Source organism: Dermacentor variabilis, chromosome 7, assembly GCF_050947875.1.
Source record: "Dermacentor variabilis isolate Ectoservices chromosome 7, ASM5094787v1, whole genome shotgun sequence".
Lineage (NCBI taxonomy): Eukaryota > Metazoa > Arthropoda > Arachnida > Ixodida > Ixodidae > Dermacentor > Dermacentor variabilis.
In genome coordinates, this window is record NC_134574.1 from 143,665,824 (window position 1) to 143,685,105 (window position 19,282).

General features: G+C 45.1%; 1 protein-coding gene and 1 long non-coding RNA gene across 5 annotated transcripts in view; one reads left to right on the top strand and one right to left on the bottom strand.

The window, feature by feature from the left end:
• Nucleotides 1–19,282, top strand: part of hth (Meis homeobox homothorax) — a 404,490-nt gene that overhangs the window by 331,496 nt on the left and 53,712 nt on the right. The gene's annotated exons all lie outside the window — the stretch shown is intronic.
• LOC142588049 (uncharacterized) lies at nucleotides 6,977–11,611 on the bottom strand. The gene is made up of 3 exons (XR_012829660.1): nucleotides 10,915–11,611; nucleotides 9,783–9,863; nucleotides 6,977–7,504 (listed from the first exon to the last, which is right to left on the bottom strand). It is a non-coding gene; the product is annotated as an uncharacterized LOC142588049 (long non-coding RNA).

Consider the following 19,282-nt stretch of genomic DNA (forward strand, 5'->3'; position numbering starts at 1 on the left):
CCCTCTCCTCTCTCCCCAGCGTAGGGTAGCAAACCGGATCTTTCCCTTTGGTTAACCTCCCTGGCTTTCCCCTTTCCTGTGTCTCTCTCTCTATCTGTCGCAGCTCCTTAGCACCTCTGTAGGACCTATAGTTCTGTAGCAGTTTTGCTGCGTTCCTGCAGCATTCGTGTTACACCTCGGGGGCAGTTCTGTCGCCTGCCTGCTTGTGGCGTCTCAGTAGCACCCCTCTCGCAGTTCTGAAGCATCTTTGTAGCAGTTCTGCAGCTATGTTTCATATTATAGAACACGCCGACCACGTGGGCATGTCCATTTATTGCACGCACATGAGCCCAATTTGGTTTTGGAAGAGCAGACACTGTGAATGATGGTAAAAATATCCTCCGCGTGCTCTCCCCTCACCCCACACGCACCTTTTCGCGGGCCCACTTCACAATTGTGTGAGAATGCATTCACGGGTGTGAGGTGAATGCCTTTAACGGTCCGAAATTTTATATAGAAGTTAGCCTTTGCATATGACGTCAGCTGCCGCAGGCGCTGCGCTCAAATTCGGGGATCCTATATGCGCGTGACCTGAATGGGCTGTCAAAAAAGATTCAAGTTTGATTGACAGCATTCAGGGGGACGCGTGTATACTAACGGTCGTTCGTCGACGCTGACCGGTGGTCATTGTGGGAAGCTGTTAACAGTGGACCGTCCAGATTTTTATTACCGCCTCGCCCCCTTCCACCCCGCTGGCTCTCGTTGAATCTTTTTAATTCTGGCGCTTCGTTTTTCTTTCGCTTTAATGTTTGCATTGGTTGACAGTCAGAAAAACTGTGATTCTATGGTATTTTACTGGAATACTATGGCTTGTTCGATCTCTGAATTTTTCTTTTACTCTCTTCCGAGCACGAACGTGACGAAAGTCATTTTCTGCATTGTAAGCGTCTGCTTTCGTTCGATGTGATTTGGAAATCCTTTGTTATCTAAGCTCTCTGCAGGCACAAAGACAGTCTTCGCACGCTTGCGCTGCGCGGTAACTGTGTTCTAGCGTGAGCAGGGCCAGAACAGTCTGAAGTTAGACAGTCTGTATTGTCTACAGGCATCTTCTAGATAGACAATGCAAAGACTTCATCTGCATATAAGGCAACGTCTATAAGAAGGTCTTTATAAACCTCTATAGCCATGCTTAGAAGTCTTATAAAGCCTTGTGAATCCTGTAAACATCTACAAAATGTATATGCTGATGTCTACAAGACATATTGTGAACCTCTTATAGACGTCTGCAGAGGAGGAGATGGGTTTTCGGCCCCGGGTCCTTTGTATAGACTTCTACAAGATGTAGAAGTCTATTCGCTCTATGATGATTATAAAGTACTATTAGTCTATCATGATTAATGAGTACGAATTACTCCATGATGATTAATGAGTACGAGTTTGCTTTAATGTTACGAACACAAAAAGCCGGATGCTTCGCCGGGAGGTTGCTAACAAGATAGGGTTGGTTTCATTCGCACAGAAGGCTTCGCTTTATTGATTTTAGAAGTTGCTCCAGGTTTGCTGGGACACTGCGCATTTCGTGCATTCGACGCGATGATTTTGTACGATACTCACTTCGAATGCACCGGACAAAAAAAGTCTTTCGACGCAGCTTTCAACGCGTGTTCGACCTGGTGCCATATAGAGCGGTAGTGTACTGTATAGTGAGCCGCCTGTACACACGCCCCACGCTATGGCCGAGCTTGTCTCTTGTTTTGTCCCGCCGTCGGAAGAGGGCGTGGGCGTGGGCGTGAACTTATCACATCACGAAGTGAATGGTCCGCGGCGATGGAAGTCCGGTAATGAATGAATCGAAAGGAAAAGATGGAGAGGGGGGGAGGGCGAGCATGTACGTGACGCGCGACGTACTTTTGTACAGGCCTGGCGTGACTGACAGGAGACAACGGAAGCACCGAGTCATTTCCGTTCTAACGAGGAAAAAAGGAACAGAAACAGCACGGCCGCTCCCTCCTACACACTCTAAAAACTAAGGGAGTGCCGGGCACTCTCTTTGAGGGAGTAGCTGCTTGTCCCATATTTCACTCTCTTTTCGAGAGTAGATCGACCCTCTTTGAGAGAGAGTAGGTCAACTCCTCCTGACAGTTTTGTTACTCCACCGCAAGGGATTGCTAGTACGCTTCCGCAGAGTGATAATACTCTTCCCACAGGGAGTGCTAGTACTCTTCCGCAGAGTGCTAATACTCTCCCCGCAGGGTTAATAGTACACCGCCAGACCGAGTACTTCTACTCCCCCAAACAGAGTGCTTGTACTCCTTCAGAACAGAGTGCTAGTACTCTTCCCAATACCCTCTTAGCCAAGTCCTGGTCACGCATGCAGGCAGGAAATCAGATCAAATTAGGGCCGCTGATATACTGTTCCCTAGGCGGCTCCTCAGAGACACTGGCCCGATTCCAAGCGGCCTTCAGAATAGGCGTGAGCAAAGTTATGCAGGATTTTAAAGTCATTTTTTCCTGGCTATCTGCTGCCTACCGTGAGGCGTGACTGCTCTGAAGCGGCCTATGCGTATGCGTCACGAACGCCACTGAGGAGAAAAAAAGCGAATTAACACTTAATCTGCAAATATCTTCGCAAATTTCACAATCAGGAGTCACACAATCTAATTAGAATACAATTGTCCAGGGAATCACATACTATCAAGAATCACAATGCTCTATACATCATGTGAATTCGAACCCGCGTGCACTCGCATTTGTACAATTCAAAACACACATCATAACCATTACACCACAGCGCCGCCACGCCCAGTCGTATTCTTTTAGAGGTTATATATATACCAAACGTATTTGATGAATCGGCTGTGGTGGGTGGGGTTTCTCTGCAGTGTGCTGTGCTGTTGTGTGCTGGAATACGTGTGCGTTTGCATCATTTCCATTCCTTGCTACGACTAACGAAGGAAGACAACGTAGACGACAACGTGAGAACTATTCACGGCTTGTCGTCACCGCAGGAAAATAACAAATGTGCCGTTCAGCTCATGATCGAGTGCTTTTCCAGTCCTTGCATTATATGTTCTCCAAAATACGCGGATACAAAGTATTGCGCCAACCATCCACGTATGTGAATTTAATTCGCGCGTATACTGGTGAGCAACTGCGACGCCAGTACCAGGCATTTCGACGTGCCTCACGCTGCCGTGTAGGCGTTCTTTTCAAGTGCATTAGTTTAGAGTTTGGTTCAGTCCGCTGTGAGCTGTTGTCCTGCATTAGCAGCGGATCGTTAGCGTTTTGAAGCGCATGCATTCCAGCATTTGGAGACTGCTTATGCCGATAGCCGCGTCAAATGCATTGGCACGCATGTTTAAATGACTAATGTGTCCACTTGTTACGCGTGCACTGCTCGTATCCTGTGGCAGTGCTCGTTCTAAAAGCTTCGAAGACCATCTACACTCATGCGTGTGTTCAATTTATATATGCACAGGATGGACTTGCCGGCTAGTTGGTTGAGCATTTTAGAAGAAACAGCGCAACACAAGGACGACGCAAAAACATGCCACACCACGAAGCGCTGGTGTGGTTGATGCATTTTTTTCGTCCTTGTGTTTGCGCTGTTTCTTCTTCCACGATACACGCACACCACAGGTACGCGAAAGTTTAGGAGCATAAGTGGTTAACTCTGTTTTCCCCGTATTCTCTCAGTGTCAATGGCACAGTGCGTTGCCCGGAATTGTGCACGCTTACCCCCATATGCAGAAATGCATCATAACTTGAAGCCCATGCTTGACTTGATCTAAACGACGCAAGTCGTGAACGCACCAAAAGAAAGGCAGTGAGCGTCTTGGGGGACGTTCGCACCAGGCGTCGTTTATATCAAGTCAAGCATGAGCTTTGTATTAAGATACATTTCTGAATACGGGGGCTAGACATCTGCTTCTTCCAGAAAATGTCGAAGAAACGCCCGCCAAAACCAGGCACATTCGTAAACTTAACTAGGCAATACGAAGCTCCATAGAAAAAAAGAAGAGTGGTATTAAAAGCTTTCAGTATTTTTCTTTACTCCAAAATAGTTGCGCTCTCGTGGCTTCACTGTACAGAGATAGTGCAGCGTTAGCTAGAAAGCATGAATTTCCTAACTCCATGCCAAAATAAGCTTGTAAAATTATTTAGGTGCTAGAATCCAGGGTTTGTAGCGAGCCTTGAAAATCCTTTATTTCTAAAATGCCATTTTCAAGGCATTGAAAACCCTTGAATTTTTAGAAGTACTGGAAAGTCCTTAAACTTGTACACTTGGCTAGACTTAGCTGACATTGCCAAGCGCTTTTTTTCCCTTCTGTGACACTCTTTCGCATGTCACAGAAAATTGTCTCTGGAGGTAATAGAAGGAGAGCGACATCCTTAAAGCTGAAATTACAAAGGAGCTGCAGATGCCAGTTTTATGCACATGGAACCGGCGACAAATGTGCTTGGAGGAGCAAAAGCAGGAAGCTCAACAGTTGAGGCATTCAAAGAGAAGCCGTGAAGAGTAAATTGAGAGCGACAGACACAATAAAAAGAAATTAGAAATGACTATTGCTTATTTGATGGTGAAAAAAGCTGAGGCAACAGATGACATCACATACACTGTCAAACCAAACAGTATTCAAAAACTGCAAATGTTGCAGGTCCAAGTAGTTAATTGTGCTATTGCAGAAAAACTTTGAGCGCTTTCTTGAAATGCTTCCTTGTGTGCGTTTAGTGGTGGGCGGTGAAAGGCAAATTAGCAGTCTTTCAAATGTTTGAAATCATTGAAATGCGATTTGTTTTGTTTTCTTTTGTTTGCATTAAAGTTAACGGTGTTCTTGAACAAGTTATTGCCTGTCCAAACTACTACACACATTGCACGAGGTCCTTGAAGTTACTGTGTCGGGGCCTCGAAAGTCCTTGAAAACCATTGAATTTTTTTCTTCAATATTGCTACGAACCCAGTAGAACAACTGTCATGGAGTGAAAACCTTGGCTGAACAGGGGCTTATACGCAGAGCACAGGAAGACTAGAAATGCAGTAGTAGGCACGGAGGGCCCTGAAAAAAATGTGCCACATCCGCTCGTCTGCCTTATGTTTCTGCACCGACTGTCGCATTTTTAATAGAAGTGCACTTTCTGTTCTACTCCAATAAACGCAACATTACGAACTCCAGTGTGGGGCAGTCCTTCAGCCAGTGCAGAACTTTTTCTGTACATCCGAGTCAGCTCTTTCATTTTTCCAGCATTGTAGTACAAGATTTGTTAAACTGGTTTAGCAGAATATGAGCAGTATACTCTTAAATTAGCTGTTTATTTGTATGCACAAGTTCAGGTCCTCAGTTTGGTTGCATGACAAATTGCCATACCTCAATAGATACAAGAAACAATTTTATTACAGTTTAATAAAATCCAAACAGTAATAATCACAACAATATAATGACATACATTTCTTTTGGTACGTATACAGCCCATGTCCTGGCAGTGTATAAATTCAACTATACACCGCAAGTACTGTGTCCTGACCACTATTATTCACATGTGTAAAACCATCACAGCAATTCAACAAATATCACAGTAATTTGTGACATACACTTTGTAACTGCTTTACATGAGCATAATGTATACAAATGGTCCCTGTGTACCTACACACGACTAGTGCCACCCGAGTATTATTACTCACAGGTGTAAAACCAACAAAGCAGTTCTTTAAAAAATATCACAGCACTTAGTGACGTACATGCTGTAACTCCCTTGTAGAAACTTAATACAAACACGTGAGGACACAGAAAGCTAGCAGTGGGCATACATGGGAATACCACCGCCTCAATACTAATTCACAAGTGTAAAACCAACCAAGCAGTTCTTTAAAGAATATCACAATGCTTAGTGACATACATTTTCTAACTAGCTTATATAAGCTTTATACAAACATGAGAACATACACAAAGCTAGCGGTGCACCCGCATAGAAGTGCGGCCATCTGAACACGATTATTTGCAAGTGTAAGCTCAACAGAACAGTTCATTATAGTGACGCACATTTTGTAACTGCCTCATACAAGCTTAGTGCAAGCACAAGAATGCAGAAAAATATAAATTAAAAACTTGCTCTATGCATACACAAACAGATCAACACAAATGGTAAACACCGCTTTGAAGACAAATGTGCCTGTGGCAAAGCGCAGTGCTGTGCCGGTTGAAATTGCCACCCACAAAAGTATTGAGCAATGCTTAAACCACAGGCAATAAAGTGCTGAAAGACTGTGTCTCTAACGTGACTATTTTAATTCAAATTTCTTGAATATAGGGCTCGCTTGCAGATAAGGCATCTGATCCAACTGACCCGATTTTACACCTGCTACATGCATACAATGCACTCAGATATAACTGGTAATAATTATAAAAGGCATTTAAAAACTTGATAGTATGATGAAGATGCATGACTAGAAAAGTTCTGTCCCCCTCGTACTTGTTAAAAAGGTGTAAGTACGACACATGTTCTTTTTTTCCTCAATTTTTGCATTAATGGACAGCCGGGAACCTCGAACCGACACAAAAAAAAGATACTGCTATGTTAATAGCGTTATGAGTAATTTTTTGTGAAAGCTTTTTTACAGACAAGTTGCAGTCTCGTTTCTGGAGGTTGAGCTGTATCTTGCAAAATAACTTGTAAAGTGGTCACATGGGAGCATGACACTATGCCAGAATGTTAGTTTCAGTTGACTCTCTTGCCCTACAAGTCGCTGCTCACTGTGGCCAGTGATGCAACAGCAGTGTCTGTGTGATTTTCATCACACTTCTGTCCTATGCCATTCTTACCAGAGTTGGCGGCACATAGATACCCAAATTTCGATAGTGTTGCTTTCTCAGTTGGTTGCTTTTGATTTGCTCAATATCAGTTGGCACTTCAGCTGCATCAAACTTCTTTTTTATATCTTCAACAACAGCATCAACAACAATCTTATGACACCTGTGTTGTCCTTCTAGTTGCTTACAAAGACCAGTCAATCTAGCAACAACACTGACAGTCTCTACTATCTTGTAATGGGAGAGAGGTGTGTCCCACCATGTGTTCCACATTGTTGTCACTATGTGGGCTGGCTGGGGAGGCAACAACTGTAATATGTTTGCATTTGCATATATTAAAGTGATGCTTGTACTGTGTTATAACACCTAACTTAGTCTTGCACTTGCTGCACAATAACACTGGCTCACAGTCGTGGTGAAAAGCTTTTGTATGTTGAGCAAATGAGTTGTATCCACTACAAAAAAAGTCAGTGATAGCACACATGTTGCTCTACCAGGCCTGGTGTGGTTCCTTCTGACACTGCTGCTGATGCTGACGCGCTGCTGCTTGCCTCGTACACTGCTGCAGCTGCAGTACACATGGCAGTCTCTGTATCTATTGCTGCCGTGTCATCTGTCATGGTAACTTCCAAGTGGTATCGGGCTCACTTCTGCAACAGAGATGTTTGCCCCTTGAGGGCTCTCATGATCAGGGCCAATAATTTCGTAGGCATTGTCTCCTGCATCGAAGAACCAATAAGAACAGCATGAATTAATAAACATAGCTCTAAAAAGTACGGACATCAAGACTTAACCACAAGCTTTGCACATAAGTGACCGGGCTTAATGAATAATACTTGCAGGAGGAGTTACACAATTGTTTGTGTATATTACAGTAAAGCCTCATCAGAAGATATTCAAGAGGCACGGGAAACATGTCTCTCGGAACCAAAAATTTCAAGACACTGAGGAGCCAGACTAGATCACTTTATTATGCATCATCACTAAAGTATGTTTTGATATATCTGAAGGAATAAATGCTCAGGGTGGCTTAAAGGGCCCCTAAACCACTTCTCGACATTTTTTGAACATTTCAAGTAAACACGCGTATCGAAATCAGAATGCCATCACGATCGACGAAGCCAAATGCCAGAGTGCGTAGCACTGCCGGAGCACCACAATATGAAGAAAATGACCCCGTGCGCCTCTCTGGACCTATCCTGCACCCCCCAGTTTGTCCTGACGTCACCAGGCTGTCTCTGATGATGTCACCAGTTTCCGGTGCTGTCGATTGGTCGAACGAAAGTGTACGACTGCCGGCAAGGCCTGCAAGCAAATACACACACTCCTTCTTCCTCGTCGCGTTGCGCGCGATGCCATTGTGGGCAGCCAATGGGGGCAAAGAACAGAAACGCCAACAGAAGGGTCTCCCTATGAGGCTCTTCAACACGAGTCACCATACAGTTCCGTTGTATTAGCGCCACTCCTCGCAGGACGACGGGCCAGCGCGGCAGCAACAGAGCTCGTTGGTGTTGGCCTGTCCCGTAACATTTGGAGGTGTACTAGGCAAGGAAAAGACGACACTGTCCATATGGCGTGTACCAGATGAAAGAGTAAAATGAGTGGGGACTACTTTTCGATAATCAAACACACGTAGCTCCACTATTACTGCACCGTTTCGAAAAATTCTCGTGGCTACCTGTTCATTGCCTTATTGTGTAGAACTGCAACACCGCAACTAAATTTCAACCTCGGTGGTTTAGAGGCCCTTTAAAGAAGACATTCACAGCTTTTTAGTGACTGTAGATTGTGTTAGCTTCCTTCCCAACTTCTGGAATTTGAACACTTCACTTTGCAAGCCTTGTTGCTCGCAGTACCTTTGAGGTGCTCTTAGACGCTCGTCAGCTTCAACTGCCGACACTTTCTGCCCTGCACTGTCCTCGTTGCCCTCCTTTTCTGGTTCATGCTAAAAGAGACATGCGCGATTGACTTGTGTAAGGATTGCGTGATCTTTACGCCCTTCGGAGCACACAAGGTGCACAAAGTGAATGTGTCTGGGTTGTGTGCCTTCGAAGTAGTGAATACTTAAAAAGTCATCCTTAGTAACAAAGGTGTCTCTTGTATACAGTATTGTTAACGTGGCAGACATCGGAAAACCAACCAAACCATTTTCAGATGTCTCTTACAACCAAGTGCATCTTGTAATGAGATTCTACTGTACTAAATATTTTTCAACTATGGATCATCTGCATGTACATATAGTCACAAAGACATGTTGTGTGGAATGGCGAATCGGGAAACAGTTCGTACTCTTACTTTTTGTCCCTAACATAAGCAGCTGATAACAATACGATAAAAAAGCAGGCAATGAGGCTAGAATGGAACATAATCCTTCAGCTCTAAACAGTTTTTTGGGCCCACATCATTCCCTCATATGACATAAGGAAACAACTTGATTGCAGTAATGGCTGCATGTGATCTGAGTTGATTGAAACAAACTATACGTAAGGTTGTCCTGCTGGTGATCCTGGCTGCGCGATGCTTCTCATGCTTTTTGGCACGATTCCTTTTTTTCCACTCCACTTTTTTTTCAGATTTTCTCCCCTTTCCCTTCCCCCTTGTGTAAAATAGCACACTTGAAGTATCAAATCTGTTGAACTAACGTGTGTATCAAACCTGTTAACATGTGTGCTTCTCTGTGGTCTGTGTTGTATTTTTGCGCTGCACAATTCAATTTAAGATGAAAGATGGAACGTCCCTGCCTTTAGTTTAATTGTGTGTGTGTGTGTGTGTGTGTGCGTGTCATGTTTTGAAATATATGTACATTCAGGAGTGCCTGCATGCCCTTCTCTCCTGCTCCAGTGACGAAAAGGAGAGCCTGTTTATGTACCATAGTAAAAAATTCAAAGGTTTTCGCTGTGCCTATTACATCCCTTATCATATGGATCTGTCACAATACAGAGTAGCAGTGGTCCATAATACTAGCCCATCCCAACATAATTATAAATTAACACATACCGACATGCTGCGAAACAGCTGTTGCAAAGCCGCTGGTGAAGGCAATTTCCGCAGCACTGCAGTGGTACAGCCGAGTTTCACCTGTATAGTGACAAATCCATATGCGTGTTAGCAACTCAGTAGTTGCTGATGGTTTCATAAGCTTTACACTACACAATAAAGTAATCTAGACAACTTTGTTGGAACAAATGCACATAATTAGGACACCACTTAAACACTAACACGATTAATTGCCCCCAATCTCCCACTCACTGAGGGATAATACTACGGAAACATCGGTGGAGAGCTCAGATTAACACAGCCCATAAAGGACAAGCGTTCTTTGAGGAAAACAGCTATAACAGCGGTTAGTTTTCTTGATCATTTTATGTGGTAGCTTTCATTTAAATGTCATGCAGTACCATAAAATACGAAGCGCCGCATTTCTAGCAGCAGAAGGCGTCGTCAGGCTCATTGTACAACAGATTTTTGCACTGTTTGTCAGTGAGCCGACACATACAAAGAAAACCAAATTCACACATACATATACAGTGTCAAGTGCACTTCTTCTGAAAACGCAGCCACCAGTTCCAATGTTGCTGAAAGGAAAGGTAATATAAAGTGCGAGACTGCATGGAACTGCCACTTATGACTGTAAATGTATGGTCTGCTGATTGCAGAGGTAGTCACATGCTATTTCTAGTCTCTTTTAGAAGCATTACTAAAGAATAAATTAAAATCTATTCATAAGTCACGAATTTCATGCATCCACAGTTTGGCTAAATAACTTGTGAGAAAAAGACATGTTTACCTGGAATAGCAACCTTTTTTCCTGCTGCAAAACTTTCCTTCGAATTAATGAAATAACTTTACAGTGTCATAATGCGTTTCTCGCAACTACTTGCCGGCAGTGGCGAGTTAGTGTTTATATCCGACTCATTGGGCGACAATACTGCCAAACACAAATGCTTCACGAACACGAGAACACGTCCCTCGCAGAGAATAGCAACCATATATGCCTCTTTGAGACATGATCGCACCTTTGTGGTCAAAATGTACTTTAGAAGGACATCACCATTTCATTAAAAAAAAAGCCTCTGTACAAGGCAGCCGCCAACTGCATAATGTGAAATTGCAACTGATGTCCACTTACTGGTGGCCTGTGTTTGAGTCACTTTTGGCAGTTGACTGGGTGCTGAGAAATGCACGTCCTGGGTTGTCCCTGCAAAACATACAGGGTTATGTCAAATGTTGAAAATATATATATGCCGGCATTTCATCAGTCGCAAAACAAACGAGTAAACTAATAAACAACTGTAATGTAAACAGAGTACACATCATAAGATAGGCTGTCAAGTGTTAATGCATTACGCAAAAAACCTAATGCATAGGAAAGACTATATGTATACACACGAAGCTGACACACAATTTAATTCGCTCTAGGTTTTTCCGTGCAGTATATTCAAATTATTATGTCTCGTGGTTAGAGCAAAATTAGTGTGAATTACGAACTAAATTATCTACCCTGGAAACTTTTCTTCAATATGCACCTGTGCGCGCTTCGAACGAGTAGCGCTGTAAAATTTACGTACATGGCATTTAACATAGTTGCTGAACACGGATTTCCTTTGCCCTGTGTCGTGTACAGTGAGCTACATATATCTGCCCCCCCCCTTTTTTGTACTAGCCATACTGCGTGCCATTGCACCTATACGCACGTCAATAAACCTCACGACACAGAAATAAAAAAAGCGCCAATCACCCATGCCTGCATGTTGTAGTGGGCCTAACCTAACCAAGCATGGGCTGTTGCTTTTTATAGTAAACACAGGCACCGTGCTCATTGCAAGTATGTATAATGTCGCTAAGCAAATATGCAATTTCATTGTACCACTATTTTTTTATCACATGGATATATCTGTTGAGAGGCAAGACAAAAAGCAGTCACTTCTCAGAACTAATCAGCTTTCTTAAAACACATTTTTAACTTTTCAATGACACTTGCTGCTATGTGTTTGTCTCCAGAGAGCATCCTTGATTTGACTTTCCAATCAGAGACATTACATAAATATACCATGTTAAGATGACTGCCTGGAGCACGTGAGAATTTTCATCTTCGTGTAACATACCGTATCTTGATTTTGTTGACATTTGGTCAAATGGTACACCCAATATACCCACATACTAGTTTTCTTGTCCAAATAACATGCCAATGTATTTTGATTTTTTGGCACTGGCTCCTCTGCACTACGTGAAGTCGCGCTGCACTGGCTCTTTCACATCCTCGTGTCCTTGCAGCTGCCTTCTTGCGTTATATAAAGCGGGTGCCTGAAAAATATCGTATGCAAAAGTCAACACAAGGGCATGGTGCAAAAGAACATCAAGACAGTCAACGCCATGGCAATAAAAAAGTCTTAGCTCTTAGTCTTCCTAGTGAAATGCATGCAAAACATCCAAATGACTGCAACAGTCAACTGCTAAACTAACTTCAATTTTTAGATTTAAGCAAAAAAACAAATAAACCACAGTTCATCCTTGTTTTTCATGAATGTTAGAATACTCCTGCTAATGAATAGAATATTGGTCATTTTCAGACGTCATAGGTCTGTCATGAGTCTGGTGTATCGCAAACACCACTTGTGACACATCCTAAGCACGTGCCCAGTGTGCCCCCCCTCCCGCACCATCCCTGGTTGTGCCACTGCTGAAGCCATAATTTCAGGATTATAGCTGCAAACATGATGCTCAGTAGAGATGAAAATATTGTCCTTCAGCTCAATGGATATATGGATGTGCCTATAAAAAAGGGCAACAAGGCTTGTTATGGCAAGCTTACCCACATTTCAATACTAACAAGTTCACTGCGGCCTGCATCTAAGCTTACTAAAAGGCATGAACCTATTTTCATGCATGAGGTGCGCAGTGGAGTTCATTTTTGACAGACCCGACTACTGCTGCAGTTTGAAATCTAGCATTTTAGATTCTTGTAGGCATGTAAAAGTTGCAGTTAAACCGCAGTTATTAGTTTATTACACCAACCTATTGTTCTGTGTACGACAGACTGGTAACACGGAATTAAAGCAACATTTTATTTTGATATTTTATTTCTCTACTAAAAATATTCAAGCGATAAATACATCTTGATCTGCCATGCTATAGCAAAATGCACACATTACGCTTGTAACCCCCAGAGGAAGGTTGATTTAGCTGTTCATATGACATAACTCTGACACGCCAACTCATATTAGCAAATGCACAGGCATGTCCAAAACAATAAGCGTATGCAAAGCGCCCCTGCAATTGTAATTCCACACAGCAGCCGTTATATTCGATGCCGATGCGTAACTAGCTGCTCGACAATTCACCGAGTTCGTAGACATAAGCATCCTTTCAGTTTCGCACCGTGCACGAAAACCGCAACAGGAGACAAAACCAGACCTATAATCACACCATTTCAACATGAGCAAAAACAGTTCAGTCTTAGGGATAAACACTGTGAGAGCGATTTAGTGCGCGACGGCGACGAGCGACGGCTTCGAGCGACAAAACGGGCCGTCGCTTGAACAGATGGCTCGGTTCTGGAAATCTAGAAATCGTCGCTCGTCGCCCAGAAGTGCTATGAGCGACCAGCCAATAGCGCGAAGCCGGAACTGGATGTACATACATCGCTCAAACACTACCGATTGTCGCGCGGAACGAGCAAATGATTCAATTTTTATACGTGCAAGGATAAGGACGTACTGCAAGACCTCCGGAAATATTTTATGCTACTTTTTATAGTAAAATCCATCAACGTAAATTACTAAAGCACGCGTCACGCGTGACTGCAGCCCTCATGCCGGCAACACCGGGGAGGCGTCGCTCAAAATCGTCGCTCGCACGGAGTACGACTTGTAGGCGACGAGCGAACGCGACAGCCATCTCCGTCGCGTCGCTTGTAGCTGCCGCGCGCAAGATCGCTTATATGGGGTTTATACTTTTTTCAGCATAAAACATGGATTCCTCATGCGTTTTATGTAAGTTCAAGATAACGCGCCCAACTGACCTCTTGCAGCATGCAGCTGAATGCCTGCGGCAAAGTTTCTAACTAGCACTGGTGCTGCACGTAACTTCAGTGGTCGCAGATTCCCCCTGCGCGAGACACCGTCAAGCGCGCGGTTTATTTATAAAAAAAAAAGCATGCTGCCAGCAAAATGACGCCTTCTGTTATGTGATTCCTTAGTTCAACAGCGTTCCGTACACAGTAGACTGCCAAACTGAATAAATTCAAACACACAAAACGCACGCTAATCACGCTCCGCATAGGCTCGGAATCACGGGCTGGTGAACTAACCATTTTAAGCGTCCTCTCGCCTGGCGTCTTATTGAACATACCATAGTTCTGGCAGCGTTTGAGATTTTTAAAGCTCTTACGGACAACGGCAAAGTGATAAAATCACATGCAGTTATCGCGACGACTGGCTTTTTCGATTGACATCAAGAGACAGCGCGTACGCCTAGTCCTTTGTCAATCGCGTCTGCTAAGCGCAGCGACGACTTCCTGGCGATAGCATGACATATACGGAGAATGTGCACCTAAGTTAGAATTCACTTACCGTGGAGGATTTGTTGTTATATCCAAGGCATGACGAACGACTGTCGTGTTTTCGTGGCGACGCGAGATTGTTGAAACACGATCTCCCTCGGCTGGCCTTTGCTCGCTGGACGGTTCACCTTTCTCCGGTGCTGTGTTGTTCCGCGATCTTGAGCGCGCGCGCGCGCGGTGGAGCCACTCCGAGTGAAAAAGTAGAGCGCTCGCTACGCGTTCCTTTGAACTGCGGCGGCCTGTTCTCTTAGAAGCAAAACGATGTGTTCTTTGCTCAGCGTGCATGAATGATACATTGCCATGTTCGGGGCCAGCCACCTACAGTTGAAACAGAAGATTACGCTACGTTTTGTTTTCTATTGCCGCAAGAGTCTATCTTTTCTATTGTCGCAAGAGTCTTTTCACTCTCTCTCTGTGAAGGGGAGAGTGAAAAGCACATTTCACTCTCTCCTTGCTGACAGAGTGAACAATGCATTTCACTCTCCTCGACATTTTGCGAGAGTAAAACGACGCTTTGAAGAGTGAACCGGCAGCTTCACTCCTGCGATACCCTTCCTAGTTTTTAGAGTGCACGCCTCACGCAATAGAGCTTAGTGCGAAAATTGTGAGAATGAACTTTGGCGATCCGATCGTTGAGCTACCAAGGGAATGATGGGGAGTGCATGGATTTGTCTCGTCTTCGTGCTTGTGTCGTTCTTGTTGCGTTATGGGTGACGTCGAATACAAGGCGGTCATTACGAGTTTGCGGCTCCTTAAATCGCTTCCGGCGCCTGCAGCACATGATAGCATGGCCTTCGAGATCAATTTCTGTTACTGCAAGGAAGCCCTTACAAACGGAGGACGGGGGGTATTGATTTTTACACCACCTATTTTTATTCCTCTTCATTTTTCTAGATTCACACATTTCAAACTCTTCACTCTAAAATAATCGCTGGAACTCGTTCGACTTATAACGCAATATTTTGTTTAAAGTGGACACTTTACAAAGTCACAAAGTTGTCTGAAGAAATAAACAACGAAGTTTAGACAATGTCATGTATTGTCAATCACTCCCGTAGACACTGCAGCCCAACATTTCCCTCTAGTAGTTTTCGTAGGAAACTCCACGGACGTCACAGGTAAAAACGGAGTCAATTAAAACAGAAAGAAACAAGCATTCGCGTGGGTGGGGCGTTTCTCGTTCGTTTTTTGATCGACACGCGCGCGCGCGTTTGTGTGTGTGGGAAACGGTGCATACGCAGCTTGATTGGCGAGGCGTCGCCCGTTGCTGACGCCGCGCGCGGGTGTGCTCGCAGCGCCCCCTTTTCAAACACGCTCACGCATGGGACAGCCGCCAGCCTAGCGGTTTCGCCCCACCGCCCCTGTCGTCTGTTACGTAGTACATACGTCTGCTACGTGGTGTGCCGGCACTGCAGACGGACGCACGCACACTCCGTCTGCTTCCCAACATCCCCCTCCACCACTACCACGCGCTCCGCTCGACCTCGTGCAATGTGTAATGGCTGTGATGAATTAGTCTCCGGGTGCCGCTTGACAGGCCTGTCTAACCCCCCCCCCCCCTCCCCGCACCCCGCTGTGCGGCGTTCTGCAGGCGTTGGTGGTCGCGTCGATGCTACTCGGACGAACAGGCGGCGCTGCTATTGTGTTCTTGTCGCTGTGCAAGACTCCCGCGACAGCGACCACTCGCAGTGAAGCAAAATTTGTCCCGTACTTTCACGAGGAGACAGGGGTGGCGTTGCGCGCTTCGAAAGCGTACTTTGGTTTCAGAGCCTCTACAACTAAGTGTACTCCAAGAGCTGAAGATATGAGAGGCATGCTCAGCCCGTTGACACTGAGACGAAACTGAGCAGAAGACGCTCATTGCTCATCGCGGTTATTACAACTGTCGCTGAATTGAATGTTATTGTCAGTACAGTGGCATACGCACGTATGTTTAGACACTTTCCGGCATCCAGCAGAACTGTTTCATGGTTAAAGCGGAAATTTCGTGCCCGTGTAGTTTTTAAGGAGGCTTGTGTGAAAGAGAACATCAAGATAAGAGGCGTGAAACGCATTCTCATATTCAAGATTTGCGCTAGCCGTAAAAAAAAAAGGGGGGGAGGGGGGGTCCCCTTCTTGGAAGTCGTGCGGCTGAGAAGCGTCTGCAGAAGAAACGCAGTTGGCTGGCCGCGTTGGTGGTGGTACTGGTAGCAAGCTGCGAATATGAAAGGCCCGGTGTTTTGGCCACAAGGCGCAAGCAGACGTGTGCCAGAGGACGGGCGCTGGGCAAGATAATGGAATGAAGAGCGAAAAAGAGAAAGAAACGGAAAAGCTGCTCTCGGAACCAAGCGAGAAGGCATTCTTTCGTGCAGCCGGCCGGGTAGGGCAGCCTTCTGTCAAGAGACGCACTGCTTAGGATGTGTGTCGGGCGACGGAGTAGGGGTACCTACGCTAGCACATCCGAGTGAAAAACAAACACAAAATGTAGCTTTGAAAATTTTAACGGAACCCCGAAGAGAAACATAAATCTGATTAGATTGATAAAGTATTCTTTGTAAACTTGTTTTATTATCTTTTTGTTATTAGACTGATTATTTGGAGAGAAAATGAAAGTTCGAGTTACATTTTTTTTTCTTCTAATCGTGCCAAAACGACGGTGCCGGCGCGCGGGTGTCACGCCGCAGTTGCCAATGTATTTTTTTTTTCATATTTAGGTCGTTGATGCTGAGTAGATGTTTTCGAAACTTTCCATGTTCAGTCATTTGATCTTTTAGAAGAGATTATATATGCTATCCTAACCGAAAAAACAAAAACAAATATGAGCTACTCCCTAGCAGACAGAGCGAATTAATGTCGTCACGACGTTGTATTGCGGGAACTCCGAGGCGGCGTATTTAGTTTTTGCTTCTTTCCTATCTTACTGTGCCGCGTCTTGCAGTAACAACGACTGTTTTTATGTGTTGTCACTGCAAAAGTGCAGTGTACTGCTACAGCTCAAGTTATATTTCGTTCTAGTGTATTCCGCCCTATTCCACCACTCAATTGTTTCCCGGATTGTCTCTGAGGGGTATTGACGCGAATGTTCGAAGTTAGGGAAACGTTACCGCCCGCTCCTCACTCGTAAAAGTGTCGCAGTTAGTAAGTGTCACGTCATGTATAGCTATAACGCTGCGTATGATCACGCTTTTCAACGCACGCGCACGCGTTCACGCGCACGCACACACGCACACACACGCACACACGCACACACACGCACACACACGCACGCACGTATTCGGCCTTTGTGAGAAATATTTGCAATGTCACAATGTCACAAGCGTCGGCCGTTCATCTTAGCACTCAGACTGTTAGCTCATCGTCGAAGTCAGTGAGCTCAGCTTCGTCTGTGCAAACATTTGCCAGTTTTAATGCGCCGGCTGGAACCTGTCGTCTGTTCAAGCAACGTCTGTTTCGCTGGACAATCTGGGGTACCATCTTTTTATGCGAAGTTATTGTTCATGTTTGGGAGCAGGCGTTCGGGAGATAGACGAAGAAAGCGAGGCGACAAGCCATATTATTAATTGTGAGCGAATAATTCCCTAGACGCGTCTTCTAAATAAGCTAAAGTGTTGATGGATGTGAACGAGCAGTAGATAGCCTATGAATCCATTGAGAAGTAGGTAACAGTGGGCGAGCAGTGTTAGCAAGTTTTAGTCTGTCCGTAAGTAGGACAGCTTATAAGTAGAACACCACAAGCACAGACTCGTGACGATTATTGCGATGGTGGTGACGATGATAGTGGTGGTGGTGGTGTTAACTATCACTGCTGATATAACCTTTAAATTGGGGTGGCCCCAAATTGCCATCTATCCTGTACGAGCGACTCAGTTGCTGCCATAACGTAAACTGACATTCCGCTTATATCTGCTTTGCCTCATCAAGTCAGCTATGTCGGTGACGATCCAGTCTCCATCTTTTCACTGTTGTTATAGGGCCAAACAACGAAATCTTCCTTACCTCAGTAAGGAAGCCTTCATTGCGGTGAGGCCACCTTATGTCGTCACTCCGAAAGCTTCCTTACTGAGGGGCCCTCAGTGAAGGCTTCCTTGGTGGTTCCACAACGTCAGGTAGCTCCGAAGCTGCCTTCGTCCGTCCGTAAGCCGCTCATGGCGTAAAACACGTTGTGGGGCTAGTTGGTGCATCGCTTTCAATAGAATAAGCGCCAAAATTGACGGCACACAAGAAGAAATACAGACAGGACCGCACGCTTCTCACTGTCTGTATTTCTTCTTGTGTGCCGTCAATTTTGGCCGCTCCTGGCCCTGAACGAGCGCTTCACCTCATTGCTCAGCCACGTGACGTTTGCTTGCGAATAAGCGCTATCGCTCGCCTGCGGAGAGGCGCGAGCACGGTACGTCTTGCCAGGCATGTTCGTTTTAACGCGATAGCGTTAAGGAGCTCGTGTCGCAGAAAAGCCGGTGTCGTCGGCGTCGGCGTCCGCGGCGTTGGCCGTGAGCGATAAATCACGGCAGGCACTTCATATTATTCGTATGTTCGGCATGAGTGGCGTTCCCACGGCGTAAGAATATGGGCGCTCCTAGGCGTTGCTAGGCGTTGCACGACGCCGGCGTGCTAGCGTTGCTGGAACACAAGTTCTGCGCTATAATGTGGTACTTTTTTTACGTTTAGTAAACAAACCTAGAAGAAAACGTGCACGCGTCTCTATATTAGCACTTTAATTCAAGAATTATGCGACGACACATCTTTTTTATTGAATAATGGTGTTCGCGTTTAGCTTCTAAGGGATTCTCTCGAACCGAGGCATGCGGCAACCGTTCCTTACGTGAGAACGGGCGAAGGGAGCTTTCAGAGTACGCTTGCTTCCTGCATTGGTCCTTTCGCTTTAAAGAGGCCTCACGTAAGGTTAGGACGCGGTCGAAGGAAAGGAACGTTTTATTGTTTGGGCCATGCAGTAATA